The sequence below is a fragment of the Gasterosteus aculeatus genome, chromosome 5 (genome assembly GCF_964276395.1).
Source record: "Gasterosteus aculeatus chromosome 5, fGasAcu3.hap1.1, whole genome shotgun sequence".
NCBI classification, from domain to species: domain Eukaryota; kingdom Metazoa; phylum Chordata; class Actinopteri; order Perciformes; family Gasterosteidae; genus Gasterosteus; species Gasterosteus aculeatus.
The window spans coordinates 2062010-2067009 of NC_135692.1; the positions used below are offsets into that span (position 1 = coordinate 2062010).

Genomic DNA, 5000 nt, shown 5'->3' on the forward strand with positions numbered 1-5000 from the left:
GTATTTACCTGGTAAATTATAGTTGGTGCTTTTTTTCCCTTGTTGGACAGTACATTTGATGGCTCCTCATATCATGAGATTTCCCAACAACTTAGCAGAAACACCTTTTAAATTTGAGCATAATATCTAATGGAGATGCTGGGGATTGAACCCAGGACCTCATACATGCAAAGCATGCGCTCTACCACTGAGCTACATCCCCTGCAAAATTGGCAAAAATTACTTTGTTTTCCGTATATAAAGGGAAAAGTGTGAGAAAAGAAGAATGAATGGGGACGTTTCCAAGGGAAAACCTACTATGACTGGCAGACAGCCAACTTGGGAAGACTGAATGCGTCACTTTAAATAAAAATCCTTGGGAATTTGGACTTTCAAAGTGGGACTTTAACGTATGGAGATCACAAAATGACTCAAAAAATGACTCTTTGCTCAGACCAGAGCCCTCTAAAGTGAATTTCGTTGCTGGCAGGACTCGAACCTGCGTGGGGAGACCCCAATGGATTTCAAGTCCATCGCCTTAACCTCTCGGCCACAACAACCCACAATGTTGAAAATAAAATCGACTTTTCGCAAATATCAGATACTGGCTAAGTGGCTGATGTGTAGACTGCCATGTGAACAATTCTGGAACACACATAATTAGGTAAGGGTGTGGTATTTACTTGGTAAATTATAGTTGGTGCTTTTTTTCCCTTGTTGGACGGTACATTTGATGGCTCCTCATATCATGAGATTTCCCAACAACTTAGCAAAAACACCTTTTAAATTTGAGCATAATATCTAATGGAGATGCTGGGGATTGAACCCAGGACCTCATACATGCAAAGCATGCGCTCTACCACTGAGCTACATCCCCTGCAAAATTGGCAAAAATTACTTTGTTTTCCGTATATAAAGGGAAAAGTGTGAGAAAAAAAGAATGAATGGGGACGTTTCCAAGGGAAAACCTACTATGACTGGCAGACAGCCAACTTGGGAAGACTGAATGCGTCACTTTAAATAAAAATCCTTGGGAATTTGGACTTTCAAAGTGGGACTTTAACGTATGGAGATCACAAAATGACTCAAAAATTAGTCTTTGCTGGGAACGGAGCGCTGTGAGGAGAATTTCGTTGCTGGCAGGACTCGAACCTGCGCGGGGAGACCCCAATGGATTTCGAGTCCATCGCCTTACCCTCTCGGCCACAACAACCCAAAATGTTGAAAATAAAATCGACTTTTCGGAAATATCAGATACTGGATAAGTGGCTGATATGTAGACTGCCATGTGAACAATTCTGGAACACACATAATTAGGTAAGGGTGTGGTATTTACTTGGTAAATTATAGTTGGTGCTTTTTTCCCTTGTTGGACGGTACATTTGATGGCTCCTCATATCATGAGATTTCCCAACAACTTAGCAGAAACACCTTTTAACTTTGAGCATAATATCTAATGGAGATGCTGGGGATTGAACCCAGGACCTCATACATGCGAAGCATGCGCTCTACCACTGAGCTACATCCCCTGCAAAATTGGCAAAAATTGCTTTATTTTCCGTATATAAAGGAAAAAGTGTGAAAAAAGAAGAATGAATGGGGACGTTTCCAAGGGAAAACCTACTATGACTGGCAGAAAGCCAACTTGGGAAGACTGAATGCGTCACTTTAAATAAAAATCCTTGGGAATTTGGACTTTCAAAGTGGGACTTTAACGTATGGAGATCACAAAATGACTCAAAAAGTGACTCTTTGCTCAGACCAGAGCGCTCTAAAGTGAATTTCGTTGCTGGCAGGACTCGAACCTGCGCGGGGAGACCCCAATGGATTTCAAGTCCATCGCCTTAACCTCTCGGCCACAACAACCCAAAATGTTGAAAATAAAATCGACTTTTCGGAAATATCAGATACTGGATAAGTGGCTGATATGTAGACTGCCATGTGAACAATTCTGGAACACACATAATTAGGTAAGGGTGTGGTATTTACTTGGTAAATTATAGTTGGTGCTTTTTTCCCTTGTTGGACGGTACATTTGATGGCTCCTCATATCATGAGATTTCCCAACAACTTAGCAGAAACACCTTTTAACTTTGAGCATAATATCTAATGGAGATGCTGGGGATTGAACCCAGGACCTCATACATGCGAAGCATGCGCTCTACCACTGAGCTACATCCCCTGCAAAATTGGCAAAAATTGCTTTATTTTCCGTATATAAAGGAAAAAGTGTGAAAAAAGAAGAATGAATGTGGACGTTTCCAAGGGAAAACCTACTATGACTGGCAGAAAGCCAACTTGGGAAGACTGAATGCGTCACTTTAAATAAAAATCCTTGGGAATTTGGACTTTCAAAGTGGGACTTTAACGTATGGAGATCACAAAATGACTCAAAAAATGACTCTTTGCTCGGACCAGAGCGCTCTAAAGTGAATTTCGTTGCTGGCAGGACTCGAACCTGCGCGGGGAGACCCCAATGGATTTCAAGTCCATCGCCTTAACCTCTCGGCCACAACAACCCACAATGTTGAAAATAAAATCGACTTTTCGCAAATATCAGATACTGGCTAAGTGGCTGATGTGTAGACTGCCATGTGAACAATTCTGGAACACACATAATTAGGTAAGGGTGTGGTATTTACCTGGTAAATTATAGTTGGTGCTTTTTTTCCCTTGTTGGACAGTACATTTGATGGCTCCTCATATCATGAGATTTCCCAACAACTTAGCAGAAACACCTTTTAAATTTGAGCATAATATCTAATGGAGATGCTGGGGATTGAACCCAGGACCTCATACATGCAAAGCATGCGCTCTACCACTGAGCTACATCCCCTGCAAAATTGGCAAAAATTACTTTGTTTTCCGTATATAAAGGGAAAAGTGTGAGAAAAGAAGAATGAATGGGGACGTTTCCAAGGGAAAACCTACTATGACTGGCAGACAGCCAACTTGGGAAGACTGAATGCGTCACTTTAAATAAAAATCCTTGGGAATTTGGACTTTCAAAGTGGGACTTTAACGTATGGAGATCACAAAATGACTCAAAAAATGACTCTTTGCTCAGACCAGAGCCCTCTAAAGTGAATTTCGTTGCTGGCAGGACTCGAACCTGCGTGGGGAGACCCCAATGGATTTCAAGTCCATCGCCTTAACCTCTCGGCCACAACAACCCACAATGTTGAAAATAAAATCGACTTTTCGCAAATATCAGATACTGGCTAAGTGGCTGATGTGTAGACTGCCATGTGAACAATTCTGGAACACACATAATTAGGTAAGGGTGTGGTATTTACTTGGTAAATTATAGTTGGCGCTTTTTTCCCTTGTTGGACGGTACATTTGATGGCTCCTCATATCATGAGATTTCCCAACAACTTAGCAGAAACACCTTTTAACTTTGAGCATAATATCTAATGGAGATGCTGGGGATTGAACCCAGGACCTCATACATGCGAAGCATGCGCTCTACCACTGAGCTACATCCCCTGCAAAATTGGCAAAAATTGCTTTATTTTCCGTATATAAAGGAAAAAGTGTGAAAAAAGAAGAATGAATGGAGACGTTTCCAAGGGAAAACCTACTATGACTGGCAGAAAGCCAACTTGGGAAGACTGAATGCGTCACTTTAAATAAAAATCCTTGGGAATTTGGACTTTCAAAGTGGGACTTTAACGTATGGAGATCACAAAATGACTCAAAAAATGACTCTTTGCTCGGACCAGAGCGCTCTAAAGTGAATTTCGTTGCTGGCAGGACTCGAACCTGCGCGGGGAGACCCCAATGGATTTCAAGTCCATCGCCTTAACCTCTCGGCCACAACAACCCACAATGTTGAAAATAAAATCGACTTTTCGCAAATATCAGATACTGGCTAAGTGGCTGATGTGTAGACTGCCATGTGAACAATTCTGGAACACACATAATTAGGTAAGGGTGTGGTATTTACCTGGTAAATTATAGTTGGTGCTTTTTTTCCCTTGTTGGACAGTACATTTGATGGCTCCTCATATCATGAGATTTCCCAACAACTTAGCAGAAACACCTTTTAAATTTGAGCATAATATCTAATGGAGATGCTGGGGATTGAACCCAGGACCTCATACATGCAAAGCATGCGCTCTACCACTGAGCTACATCCCCTGCAAAATTGGCAAAAATTACTTTGTTTTCCGTATATAAAGGGAAAAGTGTGAGAAAAGAAGAATGAATGGGGACGTTTCCAAGGGAAAACCTACTATGACTGGCAGACAGCCAACTTGGGAAGACTGAATGCGTCACTTTAAATAAAAATCCTTGGGAATTTGGACTTTCAAAGTGGGACTTTAACGTATGGAGATCACAAAATGACTCAAAAAATGACTCTTTGCTCAGACCAGAGCCCTCTAAAGTGAATTTCGTTGCTGGCAGGACTCGAACCTGCGTGGGGAGACCCCAATGGATTTCAAGTCCATCGCCTTAACCTCTCGGCCACAACAACCCACAATGTTGAAAATAAAATCGACTTTTCGCAAATATCAGATACTGGCTAAGTGGCTGATGTGTAGACTGCCATGTGAACAATTCTGGAACACACATAATTAGGTAAGGGTGTGGTATTTACTTGGTAAATTATAGTTGGTGCTTTTTTTCCCTTGTTGGACGGTACATTTGATGGCTCCTCATATCATGAGATTTCCCAACAACTTAGCAAAAACACCTTTTAAATTTGAGCATAATATCTAATGGAGATGCTGGGGATTGAACCCAGGACCTCATACATGCAAAGCATGCGCTCTACCACTGAGCTACATCCCCTGCAAAATTGGCAAAAATTACTTTGTTTTCCGTATATAAAGGGAAAAGTGTGAGAAAAAAAGAATGAATGGGGACGTTTCCAAGGGAAAACCTACTATGACTGGCAGACAGCCAACTTGGGAAGACTGAATGCGTCACTTTAAATAAAAATCCTTGGGAATTTGGACTTTCAAAGTGGGACTTTAACGTATGGAGATCACAAAATGACTCAAAAATTAGTCTTT

At 41.3% G+C, this 5000-nt stretch overlaps 15 non-coding genes across 15 annotated transcripts; all 15 read right to left on the reverse strand.

The window, feature by feature from the left end:
• Window positions 1-130: 130 nt before the first annotated feature.
• Window positions 131-202, reverse strand: trnaa-ugc (transfer RNA alanine (anticodon UGC)). Its single transcript has one exon. It is a non-coding gene; the product is annotated as a tRNA-Ala (tRNA).
• Window positions 203-457: 255 nt separating this feature from the next.
• On the reverse strand, window positions 458-539 carry trnas-uga (transfer RNA serine (anticodon UGA)). The gene has a single exon. It is a non-coding gene; the product is annotated as a tRNA-Ser (tRNA).
• A 245-nt stretch (window positions 540-784) lies between these two features.
• On the reverse strand, window positions 785-856 carry trnaa-ugc (transfer RNA alanine (anticodon UGC)). Its single transcript has one exon. It is a non-coding gene; the product is annotated as a tRNA-Ala (tRNA).
• Window positions 857-1110: 254 nt separating this feature from the next.
• trnas-cga (transfer RNA serine (anticodon CGA)) lies at window positions 1111-1192 on the reverse strand. The gene has a single exon. It is a non-coding gene; the product is annotated as a tRNA-Ser (tRNA).
• A 244-nt stretch (window positions 1193-1436) lies between these two features.
• Window positions 1437-1508, reverse strand: trnaa-cgc (transfer RNA alanine (anticodon CGC)). Its single transcript has one exon. It is a non-coding gene; the product is annotated as a tRNA-Ala (tRNA).
• A 255-nt stretch (window positions 1509-1763) lies between these two features.
• trnas-uga (transfer RNA serine (anticodon UGA)) lies at window positions 1764-1845 on the reverse strand. The gene has a single exon. It is a non-coding gene; the product is annotated as a tRNA-Ser (tRNA).
• Window positions 1846-2089: 244 nt separating this feature from the next.
• trnaa-cgc (transfer RNA alanine (anticodon CGC)) lies at window positions 2090-2161 on the reverse strand. The gene has a single exon. It is a non-coding gene; the product is annotated as a tRNA-Ala (tRNA).
• A 255-nt stretch (window positions 2162-2416) lies between these two features.
• Window positions 2417-2498, reverse strand: trnas-uga (transfer RNA serine (anticodon UGA)). The gene has a single exon. It is a non-coding gene; the product is annotated as a tRNA-Ser (tRNA).
• A 245-nt stretch (window positions 2499-2743) lies between these two features.
• trnaa-ugc (transfer RNA alanine (anticodon UGC)) lies at window positions 2744-2815 on the reverse strand. Its single transcript has one exon. It is a non-coding gene; the product is annotated as a tRNA-Ala (tRNA).
• Window positions 2816-3070: 255 nt separating this feature from the next.
• On the reverse strand, window positions 3071-3152 carry trnas-uga (transfer RNA serine (anticodon UGA)). Its single transcript has one exon. It is a non-coding gene; the product is annotated as a tRNA-Ser (tRNA).
• Window positions 3153-3396: 244 nt separating this feature from the next.
• trnaa-cgc (transfer RNA alanine (anticodon CGC)) lies at window positions 3397-3468 on the reverse strand. Its single transcript has one exon. It is a non-coding gene; the product is annotated as a tRNA-Ala (tRNA).
• A 255-nt stretch (window positions 3469-3723) lies between these two features.
• trnas-uga (transfer RNA serine (anticodon UGA)) lies at window positions 3724-3805 on the reverse strand. Its single transcript has one exon. It is a non-coding gene; the product is annotated as a tRNA-Ser (tRNA).
• Window positions 3806-4050: 245 nt separating this feature from the next.
• trnaa-ugc (transfer RNA alanine (anticodon UGC)) lies at window positions 4051-4122 on the reverse strand. The gene has a single exon. It is a non-coding gene; the product is annotated as a tRNA-Ala (tRNA).
• Window positions 4123-4377: 255 nt separating this feature from the next.
• trnas-uga (transfer RNA serine (anticodon UGA)) lies at window positions 4378-4459 on the reverse strand. Its single transcript has one exon. It is a non-coding gene; the product is annotated as a tRNA-Ser (tRNA).
• Window positions 4460-4704: 245 nt separating this feature from the next.
• Window positions 4705-4776, reverse strand: trnaa-ugc (transfer RNA alanine (anticodon UGC)). The gene has a single exon. It is a non-coding gene; the product is annotated as a tRNA-Ala (tRNA).
• Window positions 4777-5000: the final 224 nt, after the last annotated feature.